The sequence below is a fragment of the Bufo bufo genome, chromosome 3 (assembly GCF_905171765.1).
Source record: "Bufo bufo chromosome 3, aBufBuf1.1, whole genome shotgun sequence".
Classification (NCBI taxonomy): domain Eukaryota; kingdom Metazoa; phylum Chordata; class Amphibia; order Anura; family Bufonidae; genus Bufo; species Bufo bufo.
In genome coordinates, this window is record NC_053391.1 from 344,006,770 (window position 1) to 344,029,710 (window position 22,941).

Below are 22,941 nucleotides of genomic sequence, written 5' to 3' on the forward strand. Positions count from 1 at the left end.
GACTTTGAAATTAGATAGTGAGCCAAAGTGACTTAGTGTCAGCAGGATGGTATTTATAGATTTACAGGGGTTAGTTGTGAGGATCAGTAAGTCATCAGCAAAAGCAGCGAGTTTGAATTCAAGCTCATCCACCAGAAGGCCCTTAATCTCGGCGTCCTGTCTGAGGGCTTGCAGGAGTGTTTCCATCACCAGGACAAAGAGGAGAGGGGAAAGAGGGCACCCCTGCCTTGTCCCGTTCCTAATTGGGAAACAGGAAGACAGGATACCATTGACCGTCACGGACGCCGAAGAGTGGGTATACATAGAGAATACAGAGTTAATGTATCTCTCTGGAATCTGGAATCTAGACAATGCTAGCTTGATATAGGTCCAGCCAACCCTGTCAAATGCTTTTTCGGCGTCCGTGCCGATCAAAACCAGGGGGATGAATTTGTGGAAGGCATAAAATAGGGCATTTAAGACCTTTGTGGTGTTATCTTTCCCCTCTCGTCCCTTGACAAAGACTACCTGATCAGGGTGGATCAGGCTGGGTAGAAGTCTTTGTAGTCTAGTAGCTAGCATTTAGGCTATACGTTTAAGATCAACATTGAGTAGGGAGATAGGGAGATAATTAGAACAAAGGGATGGGTCTTTGCCTTCCTTGGGGGTAATTGTAATGATAGCTCTAGTCATGTCTGCTGAAACGGGATGATTAAGCATTGTGAGGTTACATATTGGAAGTAGGAAGGGGAGGAGGGAGTTCCTGAAGGCTGAGTAGTAGGATAGGCCATCAGGACCTGGGCATTTACCTTTAGGAGTGGATTTAATGGCTAATGTTAGTTCAGAGATTGTAAATGGCTTAATTAGAGAGCTACTTTGGGAAGCTGTAAGTGATGGGAGTTTGAGAGGATCTAGGAACAAATTAATATTGACCTCTCTCTCCAGGAGGGGATCCGGGAGCACTGAGGGGGGTAGGTTATATAGAGATTGGTAAAAAAGTTTAAACTGCTCAGCAATCTCTTCTGCTTTAAAGAGTAGAGCTCCCTGTGGGGATTTAATGTTCTGAACATAGCGGGCGTCTCTTCTCTGTTTAACTCTTTGCATCATGAATTTTGAAGTTTTGTTGCCATGAGCAAAGATTTTTTGTTGGGCAGATAGAACGAACTTAGCTGATCTTTCGTTCAGAAGGTTTTTCAATTTGTTTCTAAGAGAAGAGAGGTACGCGAGTTGTTAAGCAAGAGATTGTTTATGGGCCTTTTCTAGTATGTGTATTTTTGACAGTAATGAAGATAGTTTTTTCTCAGATTCTTTTTTAATAAAGGAGAAAAGGCCAATTAGCCTACCTCTGATGTAGACCTTGTGGGCATCCCACAGGACCTGGGGGGACACATCTGGGGTGTTGTTTATGGAAAAATATTCATCTAGGTAGGAGGATATTTGGGATTTATACTTAGAATTTCCCAGCAAGGACTCATTGAACCTCCAATTAAAATTCTTACCTGAACTGGGGGAAGGGCGAACATCACAGAATATTGGGGAGTGATCTGAAAGCGTCAGGTCCCTCATCTTGGCTGAAGAGCAATATTGTAGGTGTTCTTTCGAGATAAAGATGTAGTCTATTCTGCTATATGAGTTGTTTGCTGAGGAGTAGAAAGAAAAATCAAGTGCATTAGGATTAAGACAACGCCAAGTATCTAATACCCCTAAATTGTAAAGTTTGGTGTGCATTAGTTTGAGGGCTTTAAAGGGGATGTAGGATTTCCTGGAGGAGGTGTCTATGAGTGGATTGAGGGCCAAGTTGAAATCTCCGGCTATAATTAAAATCCCCTCTCTGTGGGATTCCATTAAAGTAAAGAGGGAGGAGAGCCAGTTTGGTTCATGTTTGGGGTGTATACATTCACAAATGTGAAGAGGGTTTGTCTCACTAAGCCTTTCAAGATTAGGTATCTACCCTCAGGGTCCTGGGTATGGTATTTGTATCGAAAAGGTAAACCTTTATGGAATCCAATACTGACCCCTCTCTAGGTGGCACCTCCAGCCCCGCAATGGTACCAGCTGGGAAATTTTGAAAAGGAGAGGTTGCGGTAGTTACCATGCTTAAAATGAGTTTCCTGTAGGAAGACTACTGAACTCTTCTCTTTGTGCAAAAGAGAGAAAATTCGGCATCTTTGGGGGTGATCTTAGCCCCTTGACATTGTAGAAGGCAATTCTGAGGTCATTCATATTTGGGTATGAGATAAAAGGTAAGGGGAGCTAAAATTAGATTGTCCCCATAGGTGTAAACATCTGGCATGGGGAGAGGGGGGGGTTCCACCTCGAAAGGAGAGAGCCCCCGGAATCACCTCAGAGGGAAAGTGTAACAGGATAGTTCCAAACCGACCATGTCTCATAGTAAACAGATATTCAAAAGGAACAGTAAAACATAACAATAAGAACAAAAATGTATGCAGATTGGAAAGTAATGGTAAGTACAGCTGCCTTGGAGGTTTGCATAAGGAAAAAGAGACCATGTTATGCATTACAGTCTCTCAGAATAGGGGGGAGGAAATTAAAAGGTGAAAAAGTATGAGATGTAGCGAGGAGGAGGAGGAGGGGGGGTTACAGTATTCCAAATATTATCGCCCTTATTGGAAGTAGAGATCCAGGGAAGGGTCAGATGAGGAGTTTCAGAGAAAAATGATGTAAGGAGGCCTGACAGAGAGAGAGAGAGAGAAGGAGGAGAGCAGTAACTGAGGTTGGAAGGAGAAAACCCCGCAGAGGGGATTGCTCAAGGAGAGGGCTGGAGAAGACCATCTTATTCTCCTATTGGAAATCTCCTGGGTGTTGCTTTAGAGTTTCCTCTTCTGCTTCTTTGGGGTTTTGGGGTGTTTTGCTTCTCCCAGAGCTCAAGAGGAGGTAGGTCTGGTAAGTTGATTAAGTCCTGAACAGGTTCCCAGTTTTGTATTTCCAGAGGTTCCATCCCCAGATGTTCATAAACTTGATCCAAGTCCAGATAAGAAGAGATGTTCATTCTGCGTCCCTCATACATGAAGGAGAGTCTAAAAGGAAAGGACCATCTATACGGGACACTTTTTGCTCTGAGCCAATCTGTCAGTGGCTTTAGTGCCCTTCTCTTTTTCAGGGTCGATTGAGCAAGGTCCTGGAAAATGAGAATGTCCTGGCCATCCCAATTAACTGACTTGGCTTCTCTGGCTTTAGTGATAACAGCCTCTTTCACTAGGAAGTGCAGGAACTTGCAGATAATGTCCCTGGGAGGGGTTGTGGGTGCAAGTTTATGCTTTAGGGCCCGATGAGCTCGTTCTAGCACTTTGTGCACAGAGTCTGGGCCCAGGAGAGAGAGGCATATCTGTATAATGGTATTGGGTATATCCCCTGGAGCGACCGACTCCGGTATGCCCCTGAAGCGCAAGTTGTTACGTCTCCCTCTGTTCTCCTGATCCTCTATGGCGTTGTAGAGAGTGTTCATATTTACTTGTATCGCCTGCAGATTGTGCTTAACAGCGATTTGATGTTGAATCAGAACCGTTTGAGAGTCCTCAAGTGTCTCCACTCTGCGTCCTATGTGTCAGACATCTTGTTTTATGGTTAGAAGATCGGAGCTCAGGGGCTCCAGGGCAGCTAAAAGTGAGGAGGCTAGGGCTTCCCTGAGGTATGTGCGTGAGATAGGCAGGGTATCTGTTTAAGCCTCACCTCCATGAGCGGTGTCCGGAGCCCCCGTCTGCTTGTGACCAGGAGCACGCGGCGAGGTCGGCGCCATCTTGGTTTCTCTTGCAGCAGAGGCGGCTTTCTTGATAAATTTGTCTGTCTGCCCTTCGTTGTTAGAGGATTTGTGATGGCTTGAGGAGTCGCCAGATTTAGAGCCTTCTATCATTACCATCCTGAGTCGGACAGGCTGTAAATCCAAGCTGTATGGGCGATTTAGTAGACGGAGCTACTGCTGCATGTGACCGTTCAGTTCAGGCGCTATCTCCGCCCCCCAAAATGGGTGTTTTTTTAATACCAGAATATAACAGCGGTATATCACGCTTGTATTGGACTGTCAGAAATGCAACAAAGGCCCCAGATTTAGGGTATTGCAAAAAAATTGTGTTTCTTTAAACCCAGAATATAATTACAGTATTTCAAGCTTGTATTTCACTGTGACAAATGCAGCAAAGGCCCCACATGTAGAATATTGCAAAAAATTGGTGGTTTTTAAACCCAGAATATAATTGCAGCATTTCAAGCGTGTATTTCACTGTGCCAAATGCAACAAATGCCACAAATGTATTATCTTGCCCAAAATAGGTGTTTTTTTTTATACCAGAATATTACAGCACTATCTAACGCTTGTATTTCACTGTGACAAATGCAGCAAAGGCTCCACATGTAGGGTATTGAAAAAAATGGGTGTTTTATTAAAACCAGAATATAATTGCAGTATTTCAAGCTTGTATTTCACTGTCACAAATGCAACAAAAGCCGCAAATGTATTATCTTGCCCAAAATGGGTGTTTTTTTAATCCCAGAATAAACAGCACTATCTAACTCTTGTATTTCACTGTGACAAATGTAGCAAAGACACCAGATGTAGGGTATTGCAAAAAATGGGTGTCTTTTTTTAAACCAGAATATAATTGCAGTATTTCAAGCTTCTATTTCACTGTGACAAATGCAACAAAGGCCGCAAATTTATCATCTTGCCCAAAATGGGTGTGTTTTTTTTAATACCAGAATATAACAGTGGTATATCACGCTTGTGTTGGACTGTCAGAAATGCGGCAAAGGCCGCAAATTTATTATTTTGCCTAAAATGTTTTTTTTTTTTTTTAATACCAGAATATAACAGCGCTATATCACACTTGTATTGGACTGTCAGAAATGCAGCAAAAGCCACAGATTTAGGCCTCATGCACACGACCGTGCCATTATTTGCGGTCCGCAAACCGCAGATCCGCAAAAACAGAAGCCGCCCGTGTGCCTTCCGCAATTTGCGCAATGGAACGGGCGGTGGTCAATATAATGGCCAATTCTTGTCCGCAAAGCGCGGACAAGAATAGGACACGTTATATTTTTTTAGCGGGGCCGCGGAACGGAGCAACGGATGCGGACAACACACGGAGTGCTGTCCGCATCTTTTGCAGCCCCATTGAAGTAAATGGGTCCGCATCCGAGCCGCCATCGTGTGCATGAGGCCTTAGGGTATTGCAAAAAATGGGTGTTTTTTTAAACCTAGAATATAATTGCAGTATTTCAAGCTTGTGTTTCACTGTCACAAATGCAACAAAGGCCACAAATGTATCATCTTGCCCAAAATTTGTGTTTTTTTAATACCAGAATGTAACAGCACTATTTAACGCTTGCCAGGGGGAGAAAAACAGAACTGGATCGCACATCCACAATGCTATGCTTTGATCTAATTAAACTCGCTACTCAGCGCCATATTGATTTGTACAGCCCCCCATACTGCATGCTGTACAAGAGGCATTAGTGTACATTTTGATCATAAAGGCATAAACCCACTCACCATGCCAAGGTCTCCTCTTTGAGTAGGACGTACTCTGACAAAAAGGCGCAGCACAATGCGGTGATAAAGTGGCATTGCCCTAGTAGGCGGCGGTACCCAAGAGTCAAACAGCAACCCTGCTGTCTGACAATGCCACCCATGGCACTGGGTCCCCCCAACCCACCAGCACAGCACCACAAAAACAAAGGCCACCACGAAGTACTGCATCATGTGAACAGTTGTCTAACACAACATGTCCATTGCTATCAGGAGCTACAGGTCAATGACCACTTTTATGCAGACTTCTGCGATTAAAACCACCTGTGCCGAATGGGAGGAGTGCTGATACCAGTAGTAAAAAAAAAAGTCCAATGGCATGCCAGAGGGAGAAAAACAGAACTGGATCGCACATCCACAATGCTATGCTTTGATCAAATTAATCTCGCTTCTCAGCGCCATATTGAAGTGTACAGCCCCCCATACTGCATGCTGTACAAGAGGCATTAGTGTACATTTTGATCAAAAGGCATAAACCCACTCACCACGCTAAGGTCGCCTCTTTGAGTAGTAGTTACTCTGACAAAAAGGCGCAGCGCAATGCGGTGACAAAGCGGCACTGCACTACTAGGCGGCGGGACCCAGGAGTCAAACAGCAACCCTGCTGTCTGACAATGCCACCCATTGCACTGGGTCCCACCAACCCACCAGCACAGCACCACAAAAACAAAGGCCAACACGCAGTACTGCACCATGCCATGTGAACAGTTGTCTAACACAACATGTCCATTGCTATCAGGAGCTACAGGTCAATGACCACTTTTATGCAGACTTCTGTGATTAAAAACACCTGTGCCGAATGGGAGGAGTGCTGATACCAGCAGTAAAGAAAAAAAAAAGTCCAATAACATGCCAGGGGGAGAAAAAAAGAACTGGATCGCACATCCACAAGACTATGCTTTGATCTAATTAAACTCGCTGCTTAACCACCTCAGCCCCCCTAGCTTAAACACCCTTTATGACCAGGCCACTTTTTACACTTCTGACCTACACTACTTTCACCGTTTATTGCTCGGTCATGCAACTTACCACCCAAATGAATTTTACCTCCTTTTCTTCTCACTAATAGAGCTTTCATTTGGTGGTATTTCATTGCTGCTGACATTTTTACTTTTTTTGTTATTAATCGAAATTTAAAGATTTTTTTGCAAAAAAATGACATTTTTCACTTTCAGTTGTAAAAAAACGACATCCATATATAAATTTTTCTCTAAATTTATTGTTCTACATGTCTTTGATAAAAAAAAATGCTTGGGTAAAAAAAAAAATGGTTTGGGTAAAAGTTATAACGTTTACAAACTATGGTACAAAAATGTGAATTTCCGCTTTTTGAAGCAGCTCTGATTTTCTGAGCACCTGTCATGTTTCCTGAGGTTCTACAATGGCCAGACAGTACAAACACCCCACAAATGACCCCATTTTGGAAAGTAGACACCCTAAGGTATTCGCTGAGGGGCATAGTGAGTTCATAGAACTTTTTATTTTTTGTCACAAGTTAGCGGAAAATTATGATTTTTTTTTTTTCTTACAAAGTCTCATATTCCACTAACTTGTGACAAAAAATAAAAACTTCCATGAACTCACTATGCCCATCACGAAATACCTGGGGGTGTCTTCTTTCCAAAATGGGGTCACTTGTGGGGTAGTTATACTGCCCTGGCATTTTAGGGGCCCGAATGCGTGAGAAGTAGTTTGAAATCAAAATCTGTAAAAAATGGCCGGTGAAATCCGAAAAGTGCTTTTTGGAATGTGGGCACCTTTGCCCACCTAGGCTGCAAAAAAGTGTCATACATCTGGTATTGCCGTACTCAGGAGAAGTTGGGCAATGTGTTTTGGGATGTCATTTTACATATACCCATGCTGGGTGAGATAAATATCTCAGTCAAATGCCAACTTTGTATAAAAAAATGGGAAAAGTTGTTTTTTGCCAAGATATTTCTCTCACCCAGCATGGGTATATGTAAAAAGATACCCCAAAACACATTTCCCAACTTCTCCTGAGTACGGAAATACCAGATGTGTGACACTTTTTTGCAGCCTAGGCGGGCAAAGGGGCCCACATTCCAAAGAGCACCTTTCGGATTTCACCGGCCATTTTTTATAGATTTTGATTTCAAACCACTTCTCACGCATTCGGCCTCTAAAATGCCAGGGCAGTATAACTATCCCACAAGTGACCCCATTTTGGAAAGAAGACACCCAAAGGTATTTCGTGATGGGCATAGTGAGTTCATGGAAGTTTTTATTTTTTGTCACAAGTTAGTGGAATATGAGACTTTGCAATAAAAAAAAAAAAATCATCATTTTCCGCTAACTTGTGACAAAATATAAAAAATTCTAGGAACTCGCCATGCCCCTCACGGAATACCTTGGGGTGTCTGCTTTCCAAAATGGGGTCACTTGTGGGGTAGTTATACTGCCCTGGCATTCTAGGGGCCCTAATGTGTGGTAAGTAGGTAAATGACCTATGAAATCCGAAAGGTGCTCTTTGGAATGTGGGCCCCTTTGCCCACCTATGCTGCAAAAAAGTGACACACATGTGGTATCGCCGTATTCAGGAGAAGTTGGGCAATGTGTTTTGGGGTGTCTTTTTACATATACTCATGCTGGGTGAGAGAAATATCTCGGCAAAAGACAACTTTTCCCATTTTTTATACAAAGTTGGCATTTGACCAAGATATTTATCTCACCCAGCATGGGTATATGTAAAATGACACCCCAAAACACATTGCCCAACTTCTCCTGAGTACGGCGATACCAGATGTGTGACACTTTTTTGCAGCCTAGATGCGCAAAGGGGCCCACATTCCTTTTATGAGGGCATTTTTAGACATTTGGATCCCAGACTTCTTCTCACGCTTTAGGGCCCCTAAAATGCCAGGGCAGTATAAATACCCCACATGTGACCCCATTTTGGAAAGAAGACACCCCAAGGTATTCAATGAGGGGCATGGCGAGTTCATAGAATTTTTATTTTTTTTGGCACAAGTTAGCGGAAATTGATTTTTTTTTTTTTTCTCACAAAGTCTCCCTTTCCGCTAACTTGGGACAAGAATTTCAATCTTTCATGAACTCAATATGCCCCTCAGCGAATACCTTGGGGTGTCTTCTTTCCGAAATGGGGTCACATGTGGGGTATTTATACTGCCCTGGCATTCTAGGGGCCTAAAGCGTGAGAAGAAGTCTGGAATATAAATGTCTAAAAAATTTTACGCATTTGGATTCCGTGAGGGGTATGGGGAGTTCATGTGAGATTTAATTTTTTGACACAAGTTAGTGGAATATGAGACTTTGTAAGAAAAAAAAAAAAAATTCCGCTAACTTGGGCCAAAAAAATGTCTGAATGGAGCCTTACAGGGGGGTGATCAATGACAGGGGGGTGATCAATGACAGGGGGGTGATCAGGGAGTCTATATGGGGTGATCACCCCCCTGTCATTGATCAACCCCCTATAAGGCTCCATTCAGATGTCCGTATGTGTTTTGCGGATCTGATCCATGTATCCGTGGATCCGTAAAAAACATACGGACATCTGAATGCAGCCTGACAGGGGGGTGATCAATGACAGGGGGGTGATCAATGACAGGGGGGTGATCAATGACAGGGGGGTGATCAGGGAGTCTATATGGGGTGATCACCCCCTGTCATTGATCACCCCCCTGTAAGGCTACATTCAGACGTCCGTATGTGTTTTGCGGATCCGATCCATGTATCAGTGGATCCGTAAAAATCATACGGACGTCTGAATGGAGCCTTACAAAGGGGTGATCAATGACAGGGGGGTTATCAATGACAGGGGGGTGATCAGGGAGTCTATATGGGGTGATCACCCCCCTGTTATTGATCACCCCCCTATAAGGCTCCATTCAGATGTCCGTATGTGTTTTGCGGATCCGATCCATGTATCCGTGGATCCGAAAAAAAAACATACGGACATCTAAATGCAGCCTTACAGGGGGGTTATCAATGACAGGGGGGTGATCAATGAAAGGGGGGTGATCAATGAAAGGGGGGTGATCAGGGAGTCTATATGGGGTGATCACCCCCCTGTCATTGATCACCCCCCTGTAAGGCTCCATTCAGACGTCCGTATGTGTTTTGCGGATCCGATCCATGTATCAGTGGATCCGTAAAAATCATACGGACGTCTGAATGGAGCCTTACAAGGGGGTGATCAATGACAGGGGGGTGATCAATGACAGGGGGGTGATCAGGGAGTTTATATGGGGTGATCACCCCCCTGGCATTGATCACCCCCCTATAAGGCTCCATTCAGACGTCTGTATGTGTTTTGCGGATCCAATCCATGTATCAGTGGATCCGTAAAAATCATACGGACGTCTGAATGGAGCCTTACAAGGGGGTGATCAATGACAGGGGGGGATCAGGGAGTCTATATGGGGTGATCACCCCACTGTAAAGCTCCATTCAGACGTCTGTATGTGTTTTGTGGATCCGATCCATGTATCAGTGGATCCGTAAAAATCATACGGACGTCTGAATGGAGCCTTACAAGGGGGTGATCAATGACAGGGGGGTGATCAATGACAGGGGGGTGATCAATGACAGGGGGGAGATCAGGGAGTCTATATGGGGTGATCACCCCCCTGGCATTGATCACCCCCCTATAAGGCTCCATTCAGATGTCCGTATGTGTTTTGCGGATACGATCCTTGTATCCGTGGATCCGTAAAAAAACATACGGCCATCTGAATGCAGCCTTACAGGGGGGTGATCAATGACAGGGGGGTGATCAATGACAGGGGGGTGATCAGGGAGTCTATATGGGGTGATCACCCCCCTGTAAGGCTCCATTCAGACGTCTGTATGTGTTTTGCGGATCCGATCCATGTATCCGTGGATCCGTAAAAAACATACGGACATCTGAATGCAGCCTTACAGGGGGGTGATCAATGACAGGGGGGTGATAAATGACAGGGGGGTGATCAGGGAGTCTATATGGGGTGATCACCCCCCTGTCATTGATCAACCCCCTATAAGGCTCCATTCAGATGTCCGTATGTGTTTTGCGGATCTGATCCATGTATCCGTGGATCCGTAAAAAACATACGGACATCTGAATGCAGCCTGACAGGGGGGTGATCAATGACAGGGGGGTGATCAATGACAGGGGGGTGATCAATGACAGGGGGGTGATCAGGGAGTCTATATGGGGTGATCACCCCCTGTCATTGATCACCCCCCTGTAAGGCTACATTCAGACGTCCGTATGTGTTTTGCGGTTCCGATCCATGTATCAGTGGATCCGTAAAAATCATACGGACGTCTGAATGGAGCCTTACAAAGGGGTGATCAATGACAGGGGGGTTATCAATGACAGGGGGGTGATCAGGGAGTCTATATGGGGTGATCACCCCCCTGTTATTGATCACCCCCCTATAAGGCTCCATTCAGATGTCCGTATGTGTTTTGCGGATCCGATCCATGTATCCGTGGATCCGAAAAAAAAACATACGGACATCTAAATGCAGCCTTACAGGGGGGTTATCAATGACAGGGGGGTGATCAATGAAAGGGGGGTGATCAATGAAAGGGGGGTGATCAGGGAGTCTATATGGGGTGATCACCCCCCTGTCATTGATCACCCCCCTGTAAGGCTCCATTCAGATGTCCGTATGTGTTTTGCGGATACGATCCTTGTATCCATGGATCCGTAAAAAAACATACGGCCATCTGAATGCAGCCTTACAGGGGGGTGATCAATGACAGGGGGGTGATCAATGACAGGGGGGTGATCAGGGAGTCTATATGGGGTGATCACCCCCCTGTAAGGCTCCATTCAGACGTCTGTATGTGTTTTGCGGATCCGATCCATGTATCCGTGGATCCGTAAAAAACATACGGACATCTGAATGCAGCCTTACAGGGGGGTGATCAATGACAGGGGGGTGATAAATGACAGGGGGGTGATCAGGGAGTCTATATGGGGTGATTACCCCCTGTCATTGATCACCCCCCTGTAAGGCTCCATTCAGACGTCCGTATGTGTTTTGCGGATCCGATCCATGTATCAGTGGATCCGTAAAAATCATACGGATGTCTGAATGGAGCCTTACAAGGGGGTGATCAATGACAGGGGGGTAATCAGGGAGACTATATGGGGTGATCACCCCCCTGTAAGGCTCCATTCAGACGTCTGTATGTGTTTTGCGGATCCGATCCATGTATCCGTGGATCCGTAAAAAACATACGGACATCTGAATGCAGCCTTACAGGGGGGTGATCAATGACAGGGGGTTGATCAATGACAGGGGGGTGATCAGGGAGTCTATATGGGGTGATCACCCCCGTCATTGATCACCCCCCTGTAAGGCTCCATTCAGACGTCCGTATGTGTTTTGCTGATCCGATCCATGTATCAGTGGATCCGTAAAAATCATACGGACGTCTGAATGGAGCCTTACAGGGGGGTGATCAATGACAGGGGGGTGATCAATGACAGGGGGTGATCAGGGAGTCTATATGGGGTGATCAGGGGTGATCAGGGGTGAATAAGGGGTTAATAAGTGACGGGGGGGTGTGGTATAGTGTAGTGTGGTGCTTGGTGCTACTTATTACTGAGCTACCTGTGTCCTCTGGTGGTCGATCCAAACAAAAGGGACCACCAGAGGACCAGGTAGCAGGTATATTAGACGCTGTTATCAAAACAGCATCTAATATACCTGTTAGGGGTTAAAAAAATCGCATCTCCAGCCTTCCGATCCTGTGAACCTTGTATACTCCTCCCGACAAGTGTCCCCGTCACCATGGGAATACCTGTGGGTTAGAAAATACCATCGGATCTGAGTTTTCCCTAAGATCGTGAAAACTCAGATCCGATGGTATATTCTAACCGTGACGGGGACGCTTGTCGGGGAGGAGTATGCGAACGACTGTACAGATTTGAAAAAAAAAAAGACGAATATTCTAAATAACAAATATATTCGCTATATTGCTATATATTTGTTTTTTAGAATATTTGTCATATTCGTCATATTCTAAAACACGAAGTTATAGCAATATAGCAAATATTCGTGAAATACACATATAGACTGAAATTTATCTAATATAGTGCTATAGTATTTTTTTTTTATAGTGTAAATTTTTTCCAAATCTGGACTTCAGAGGAGACAAAAAAAATTTGACTATAAAAAAAAAGATTATAGCACTATATTAGCTTAATTGCAGTCTATATGTGTATTTTACGAATATTCGCTATATTGCTATAACTTTGTTTTTTTGAATATTCATAATATTCGAAAACAAGAATATATAGAAATATAGCGAATATTTGTAAAAACACACATATAGACTGCAATTTAGCTAATATAGTGCTAGAATCTTTTTTTATAGTCAAATTTTTTTAGTCTCTTCTGTACTTCAGATTTGGAAAAAATGTACACTATTAAAAAAAAATACTATATCACTATATTAGCTAAATTGCAGTCTATAAGTGTATTTCATGAATATTCGCTATATTGCTAGAACTTCGTGTTTTAGAATATGACGAATATTCTAAAAAACTAATATATAGCAATATAGCAAATATATTCGTTATTTAGAATATTCATCTTTTTTTTCCAATCTGTACCGTCGTTCTCATACTCCTCCCCGACAAGCGTCCCCGTCACCATGGGAATGCCTGTGGGTTAGAATATATATCGGATCTGAATTTTCACGATCTCAGGGAAAACTCACATCCAATGGTATTTTCTAACCCACAGGAAATCCCATGGTGACGGGGACGCTTGTCGGGGAGGAGTATGCAAACAACTTTACAGCTTGAGAAAAAAATTTGAATATTCTAAATAGCCAACCAATAGGAAAGTTGCCTTATACAGTTGAAAGAAAATCGCAATACGCAAATAATGAAATCGCATATTATTCACGATAAATAGTATAATGACGAATATTCTATTTCAACAAATATAAGACGAATATTCAATTGAATATTTGTGAAATATCGTGAAATCGAATATGTCACCTCCCGCTCATCACTAATATTGACACCTTCGTCCAGCTGGTGACCCGTGATGCCTCTAATTTGGATAGAGATGAGATACAGGCCCTACAGGAACTATCTCAGAATGACAACTTAGTTATAAAACCTTCTGATAAAGGAGGCAATGCTGTACTTATGGACAGGTCTGCCTATCAGAAGATGGTGAGGGACCCGGTGAATAAGACAGACACCTATAAAAAATAGTAACAGTAACCCTACTGAAACTTATCTGGGTGAATAAAAAATCCTGCTTACTCAAGCTAGAGCTGACAATTTGATTTCCAAGGATGAGTATAGATTTCTTTATAAAGCACATCGCACAATAGCAACCCTATATGCCATCCCAAAGGTACACAAACAAAGACGACCTGTATCGGGGAGACCGATTGTCTCGGGCAATAATAGCCTGACAGAGAATATTAGCTAATACATAGATGTATTCATTGCACCCTTTGTTCTGAGTATGCCTTCTTTCATTAAAGATACCAAGGATGAGATCACCAGGCTCCAGGAGCTGAAGGTCACTCCAGAAACAAAACTGTCTAGTCTTGATGTTGAGGCGCTGTACACCAACATCAGACATGATTTAGGAATTTCCTCATTTCTTTCCACTAAAAGTACACTTTTTCACGGGCACAATAGGTTCATTTTAACCCTATAACACTTTCTTCTTACTCACAACTTTTTTCTTTTTGATGGACACTTCTATTTACAATTAGTCGGGACCGCTATGGGCAGTAAATGCGCACCTAATTATGCAAATTAGCTTTTGGGGTGGTGGGAAGACACCATAGTTTTCACCAATGATTTCCATATTTACACCAAACACATTTTATTTTAGGGTAGGTACATTGATGATGTACTTATCCTTTGGGAAGGGACCCATGACATGTTTCACCAATTCGTGGAGGCACTCTACTCTAATGATATAGGAATGAGATTCACGTAAGAAATCAATGACAACACTCTCACTTTCTTGGATCTCAGACTTACCTTGGACCCTGGTGGACACATCCTCACTGAGAAATACTGAAAACCTACAGCAACTAATAATCTGTTGCATTGGAATAGTCACCACCCACACCCCCTAAAAAAGGGGATAACTATAGGCCAATATATTAGGGCGCGCAGGAACTGCTCAGAGGATTCAAGTTTTATACATAAAAGTAATAACCTGTATAACAAGTTTAGAGCTAGAGGATATCCCAAAAAGGTCCTACATAGGGCCTTTGCACACGCAAAGGGTGTGAGGACTACGGAATCGGACGTTCCCCCCCACACAGGTCGTCAAATGTATCGATACCTTTGTTGCTCAAAATCAACAGATTTTTCAGATCTTAAAAAAGCACTGGCATGTGTTGAGGGCTGACAACGTTCTTAGGGCGGTTGCAACTGAACATCCCAGTATCACTTACTGGAGGGGAAAAAATCTCAAGGACATTTTGGTCCATAGTCTTTTTCAGTCCGAACCTCCAAAGGTAACTTGGTTAAGGTCGGGGACTGTTGACACCATTCCCTGTGGAGACAGTTTTTTGTCCCTTCATTAAAAAATCTAGGACATTTGTCAACCCTGTGGACCAAAAGGAATATCAGATTTGACACAGGGGCGTAGCTATAGGGGGTGCAGAGGTAGCAGTCGCTACCGGGCCCAGGAGCTTGAGGGGGCCCAAAGTCCCTTGTGCCAGATAAGAAGACAACGTTTAAATTTTTGCCTGAGACAGCACAAAGGCTATGTGCTTCCCTACCCCTGGCCACAAAGCACCAGGGCCCATGAGCATTTAGCTACGTCCCTGATTAGACAGTTTATCAATTGCAAAACTAAGGGTGTCATATATATTGCACAATGTCCCTGTTGTAAGATCTATGTGGGCAAGACCTCACAAGAGTTCAAGCGAAGTATCTGCCAACATATTAGCAGCATTAATACAAAGGCTGATTCCACAATTTCTAAACATGTTAGATTTCATCATTGGGGAGACCCCAAATGCCTGACATTTTTTGGGATCTGCAAAAAGACGCTGGGGGTAAGGAGGGGTGATCTGGATGCACTCCTCCTACAGGAAGAAACTGAATGGATATACCGTTTGGGATTCACCTTTTCCTCATTTTTATAGACCGTTTAGGGAGGCAATCAAAGTTGGAATACATATTTATGTTTAGTTTTCAGTTTAGTGAGCAAATAAACATAGATGACAGCTAGTGGTTGGCATGGTGGTATAGCCACAGTTATTGCGTTTGTGCTGGCAGCACAATTTGCCTGAGTCATACTGTGGCAGTCAATACTAGAAAGCATTTATATATTTTTGCCACCAGTGGATGATGGATATAAAAATTCCCCTTTTTTTTTTCTTTTTTAGTGACATTATGTCTACCCTTTACCGTAGTTAAAGTGTCAGTGCATGTCTTGATTTTCCTTACTTTTTAGATGGTGCGCATGGGTAAAGGCACTCAGTGTCTCGGCTACTAGAGACTGAGTGCTCACGCACCAGCCGCCTGCGCAGGACATGTGCTTTGGAAAGCATCACCTCGCTGATTTTGGAGTGCAGTGACAGCTTGCGCATGATGTCATAAGGAGACCTCCTTTGCCCTGCTTTCATTTGTCAACAGCAAAATAGGGAGGGCAGCTATTCCAAATCTCTTGTGTTCTCATTTGTCGCTTGGCGTAGCTTGCTTAACAGCAATTGGCTACCACACAAATCAATGACAGAATTGTAGCATATTGTTGTCTTCAATTCTGCCCAAACCCCTGAAGAAGCCAGTGATCTGGTGAAACATTTGTTTTAAACAATTGTTGTCCACTCCAATGTTGCTTATTAGCTTAGAAGTCCTTGTGTAGGACATTTCATTCAATATAGCAAGGTTTTTGAGCTAGGTGGAGAGCTTAGCAGCGTGTGTGCAGTGTGTGAATGCGTCTTGACAGCTACTGATGTAGTGTCAGAAAAGTGTGCTGTGCTGTGAACGTTTGTGTGTAGGAGCACAGTCACCTATTCCATTAATCAGTTTTTGCAGGCAACTACAGGTAGTTTGCTTACATAAGTCTATCCACATATTGCCCCCCTATGTTCAAACTCTGCAGATATAGTTGTGGTGAATAGGAGTATATTGTATATTATAGGTAATAGGAGTCCAAAATGCATCCAGTTGACTTCCCCATGCTGTTTCAAAAGTTTCCATGAAATTCTAACTTTTTTCTGTAAACTAGACAGTCTCTTCTCTTAAGATCAGGGGGTGCCTGGTTTAATGCTTGGGTTCTCCCATTGATTTCCATTGTGCTCGGTAGAGCACCCGAGCACTTCAGTGCTTGATCAACACTAGTCAGTAATAATAATTTTAAGTTCTTTAGAGTACTCCTGTGTCAGGTCTGATTACAATTTTGTGTAGTAGTGTGTCTGTCAGTTGCCTGTTTGCTTCTGTCATGTAATCAGATGTGTTCATAATCACTATAGCACCTCCTTTGTCTGCTGGTTTAATGATGACTTACAGTCAGGTCCATAAACATTGGAACATCGACACAATTCTACCATTTTTGGCTCTATACACCACCACACTGGATTTGAAATGAAACGGACAAGATGTGCTTTAACTGCAGACTGTCAGCTTTAATTTGAGGGTATTCACATCCAAATTAGGTGAACAGTGTAGGAATTACAACACTTTGCATATGTGCCTCCCACTTGTTAAGGAACCAAAAGTTAATGGGACAGAATAATAATCATAAATCAAACTTTCACTTTTTAATACTTGGTTGAAAATCCTTTGCAGTCAATTACAGCCCGAAGTCTGGAACGCATAGACATTACCAGATGTTAGGTTTCATCCCTAGTGATGCTCTGCCAGACGTCTACTGCAACTGTCTTCAGTTCCTGCTTGTTCTTGGGGCCTTTTCCCTTCAGTTTTGTCTTCAGCAAGTGAAATGCATGCTCAATCTGATTCAGGTCAGGTGATTGACTTGGCCATTGCATAACATTCCACTTCTTTCCCTTAAAAAACTCTTTGGTTGCTTTTGCAGTATGCTTTGGGTCATTGTCATTGTAAAGCGCCGTCCAATGAGTTCTGAAACATTTGGCTGAATATGAGAAGATAATATTGCCCGAAACACTTCAGAATTCATCCTGCTGCTTTTGTCAGCAGTCACATCATCAATAAATACAAGAGAACCAGTTCCATTGGCAGCCATACATGCCCACGCCATGACACTACCACCACCATGCTTCACTGATGAGGTGGTATGCTTAGGATCATGAGCAGTTCATTTCCTTCTCCATACTCTTCTCTTCCCATCACTCTGGTACAAGTTGATCTTGGGCTCATCTGTCCATAGGATGTTGTTCCAGAACTGTAAAGGCTTTTTTAGATCTGGCCTTCCTGTTTTTGAGGCTCACCAATGGTTTGCATCTTGTGGTGAACCCTCTGTATTCACTCTGGTGAAGTCTTCTCTTGATTGTTGACTTTGACACACATACACCTACCTCCTGGAGAGTGTTTTTGATCTGGCCAACTGTTGTGAAGGGTGTTTTCTTCACCAGGGAAATAATTCTTCGGTCATCCACCACAGTTTTTTTCCGTGGTCTTCCGGGTCTTTTGGTGTTGTTGAGCTCTCCGGTGCGTTCCTTCTTTTAATAATGTTCTAAACAGTTGTTTTGGCCATGCCTAATGTTTTTGCTATCTCTCTGATGGATTTGTTTTGTTTTTTCAGCCTAATGATGGCTTGCTTCACTGATAGTGACAGCTCTTTGGATCTCATCTTGAGAGTTGACAGCAACATATTCTAAATACAAATAGCACACTTGAAATTAACTCTGGACCTTTCTCTGCTCATTGTAATTGGGATAATGAGGGAATAACACACACCTGGCCATGGAACATCTGAGAAGCCAATTGTCCCATTACTTTTGGTTCCTTAACAAATGGGATGCACATATGCAAACTGTTGTAATTCCTACACCGGTCACCTGATTTGAATGTAAATAACCTCAAATTAAAACTGACAGTCTGCAGTTAAAGCAAATCTTGTTGGTTTCATTTCAAATCCATTGTGGTGGTGTATAGAGCCAAAAATTTTACAATTGTGTCGATGTGTATTAAATGTTTTCATAGACTGTTTGTCCCTACTCTCCTGACTAGTGTTGGGCGTGAATATTCGAATAGTGAATATTAATCGTGAATATCGGCACTTTGAGAATTTGTGAATATTTAGAATATAGTGATATATATTCGTATTTTCAAATATTCTATTTTTTTTTCCATCTGAACCCATGACCCCTTCCTGCTTTTGCTTGTAGGCCAATGAAAAGGCTGCAATGTCTTTGTCTGAGCTTAGCAACATCCCTAGCAACCAATAGGAAAGTTGCCTACCACTTACTATATAAGAACCTCCCCAGCAGCCATTTTCTGTAGTTATATGGAGTTCCGAGAGAGACAGCAGTGTCATTGCTGTGCTCTTTGCTTTCCACACTACATTAGATAGATAGTTAGATAGCTTATATATATATATATATAATATAAATAGTTAGTGGGAGATAGTCAGTGTAGGTTATATCCTGATATAGTGTAGCTGTTGCAGTGCAGTGTGTTAGGTTCTGCTGTCCATACATACATGCTACAGACATGGTGCTGTGATGTCACAACAATACATAGTGCACCAATCAGTAATATGTAGTCAGACCTGCTAAAATGAGAAGTTTCACGTAGTGCGCCAAAATACGCGCATCATTAATTAATTGCCAATTAGTGCAACCGCGAATATATTGGAGCACTCTATCTGCATATAAAGCCATTTTTAATGTTCTTCTGTGCCAACAATTTTCTCCAGTCTCAGGAAACTTCTAGCAGCTTGGAAAATGCGAATATTACATTGCCGATTTTCACAATCAAGAAAATAATAGCGAATTCTCGAATTTGCAAATATATTATGAATATTCTATGAAATATCGCAAATTCTAATATTGCCCCTGCCTTTTATCACTACTCCTGACCACTCATGTTGGATAAATTGCTAATTTCTCTATCCAACATGGTATATTTTGTCATCTGTCTGAAGGATTCTATATATCTATCTAGATGGGGGTTGTGTCCACTTGGGGTGTCCAGTTAGATCTCTTTTTGGCTGTCAAATTCCCATTCCCTTCTGTCAGGATGGGTTCTGTCTCCTCTGTATCATTAAAATATTCCTTCAGGTGTAGTCTCTAGAGTTGAGCGAACACCTGGATGTTTGGGTTCGAGAAGTTCGGCCGAACTTCCCGGAAATGTTCGGGTTCGGGATCCGAACCCGAACCGAACTTCGTCCCGAACCCGAACCCCATTGAAGTCAATGGGGACCCGAACTTTTGGGCACTAAAAAGGCTGTAAAACAGCCCAGGAAAGAGCTAGAGGGCTGCAAAAGGCAGCAACATGTAGGTAAATCCCCTGCAAACAAATGTGGATAGGGAAATTAATTAAAATAAAAATAAAAAAAATAAAAATGATCCAATATCAATTGGACAGAGGTCCCATAGCAGAGAATCTGGCTTCACGTCAGCAGAGAATCAGTCTCTTCATGCCATAGCAAAAAATCTGGCTTCATGTCAGCATAGAATCAGTCTCTTCATGCAATAGCAGAGAATCTGTCTTCATGTCACCCACCACTGGAAGAGGCCACTGTCACATATTTAGGCCCCGGCACCCAGACAGAGGAGAGAGGTCCCGTAACAGAGAATCTGGCCTTATGTCAGCGCAGAATCAGTCTTCATGTCATAGCAGAGAATCAGGCTTCACGTCACCCACCACTGGAACAGGCCACTGTCACATATTTAGGCCCCGGCACCCAGACAGAGGAGAGAGGTCCCGTAACAGAGAATCTGGCCTTATGTCAGCGCAGAATCTGTCTTCATGTCATAGCAGAGAATCAGGCTTCACGTCACCCACCACTGGAACAGGCCACTGTCACACATTTAGGCCCAGGCACCCAGGCAGAGGAGAGAGGTCCCGTAACAGAGAATTTGGCCTTATGTCAGCGCAGAATCTGTCTTCATGTCATAGCAGAGAATCAGGCTTCACGTCACCCACCACTGGAACAGGCAACTCTCACATATTTAGGCCCAGGCATCCAGGCAGAGGAGAGAGGTCCCGTAACAAAGAATCTGGCCTTATGTCAGCGTAGAATCTGTCTTCATGTCATAGCAGAGAATCAGGCTTCACGTCACCCACCACTGGAACAGGCCACTGTCACATATTTAGGCCCAGGCACCCAGGCAGAGGAGAGAGGTCCCGTAACAGAGAATCTGGCCATATGTCAGCGCAGAATCCGTCTTCATGTCATAGCAGAGAATCAGGCTTCATGTCACCCACCACTGGAACAGGCCACTGTCACATATTTAGGCCCAGGCACCCAGGCAGAGGAGAGAGGTCCCGTAACAGAGAATCTGGCCTTATGTCAGCGCAGAATCTGTCTTCATGTCATAGCAGAGAATCAGGCTTCACGTCACCCACCACTGGAACAGGCCACTGTCACATATTTAGGCCCAGGCACCCAGGCAGAGGAGAGAGGTCCCGTAACAGAGAATCTGGCCTTATGTCAGCGCAGAATCTGTCTTCATGTCATAGCAGAGAATCAGGCTTCACGTCACCCACCACTGGAACAGGCCACTGTCACACATTTAGGCCCAGGCAGAGGAGAGAGGTCCCGTAACAGAGAATCTGGCCTTATGTCAGCGCAGAATCTGTCTTCATGTCATAGCAGAGAATCAGGCTTCACGTCACCCACCACTGGAACAGGCCACTGTCACACATTTAGGCCCAGGCACCCAGGCAGAGGAGAGAGGTCCCGTAACAGAGAATCTGGCCTTATGTCAGCGCAGAATCTGTCTTCATGTCATAGCAGAGAATCAGGCTTCACGTCACCCACCACTGGAACAGGCCACTGTCACATATTTAGGCCCAGGCACCCAGGCAGAGGAGAGAGGTCCCGTAACAGAGAATCTGGCTTTATGTCAGCGCAGAATCTGTCTTCATGTCATAGCAGAGAATCAGGCTTCACGTCACCCACCACTGGAACAGGCCACTGTCACATATTTAGGCCCAGGCACCCAGGCAGAGGAGAGAGGTCGCGTAACAGAGAATCTGGCTTCATGTTAGCACAGAATAAGTCTTCATGTCATAGCAGAGAATCAGGCTTCACGTCACCCACCACTGGAACAGGCCACTGTCACACATTTAGGCCCCGGCACCCAGACAGAGGAGAGGTTCATTCAACTTTGGGTTGCCCCGCAATATAATGGTAAAATGAAATTAAAAATAGGATTGAATGAGAAAGTGCCCTGGAGTACAATAATATATTGTTAAGGGGAGGTAGTTAATGTCTAATCTGCACAAGGGATGGACAGGTCCTGTGGGATCCATGCCTGGTTCATTTTTATGAACGTCAGCTTGTCCACATTGGCTGTAGACAAGCGGCTGCGTTTGTCTGTAATGACGCCCCCTGCCGTGCTGAATACACGTTCAGACAAAACGCTGGCCGCCGGGCAGGCCAGCACCTCCAAGGCATAAAAGGCTAGCTCTGGCCACGTGGACAATTTGGAGACCCAGAAGTTGAATGGGGCCGAACCATCAGTCAGTACGTGGAGGGGTGTGCACAGGTACTGTTCCACCATGTTAGTGAAATGTTGCCTCCTGCTAACACGTTCCGTATCAGGTGGTGGTGCAGTTAGTTGTGGCGTGGTGACAAAACTTTTCCACATCTCTGCCATGCTAACCCTGCCCTCAGAGGAGCTGGCCGTGACACAGCTGCGTTGGCGACCTCTTGTTCCTCCTCTGCCTTCGCCTTGGGCTTCCACTGGTTCCCCTGTGACATTTGGGAATGCTCTCAGTAGCGCGTCTACCAACGTGCGCTTGTACTCGCGCATCTTCCTATCACGCTCCAGTGTAGGAAGTAAGGTGGGCACATTGTCTTTGTACCGGGGATCCAGCAGGGTGGCAACCCAGTAGTCCGCACACGTTAAAATGTGGGCAACTCTGCTGTCGTTGCGCAGGCACTGCAGCATGTAGTCGCTCATGTGTGCCAGGCTGCCCAGAGGTAAGGACAAGCTGTCCTCTGTGGGAGGCGTATCGTCATCGTCCTGTGTTTCCCCCCAGCCACGCACCAGTGATGGGCCCGAGCTGCTTTGGGTGCCACCCCGCTGTGAACATGCTTCATCCTCATCCTCCTCCACCTCCTCCTCATCCTCGTCCTCCTCGTCTTCCAGTAGTAAGCCCTGTCTGGCCACATTTGTACCTGGCCTCTGGTGTTGCAAAAAACCTCCTCCCTCTGAGTCACTTCGAAGAGACTGGCCTGAAAGTGCTAAAAATGACCCCTCTTCCTCCTCTTCCTCCTGGGCCACCTCCTCTTCCATCATCGCCCTAAGTGTTTTCTCAAGGAGACATAGAAGTGGTATTGTAACGCTGA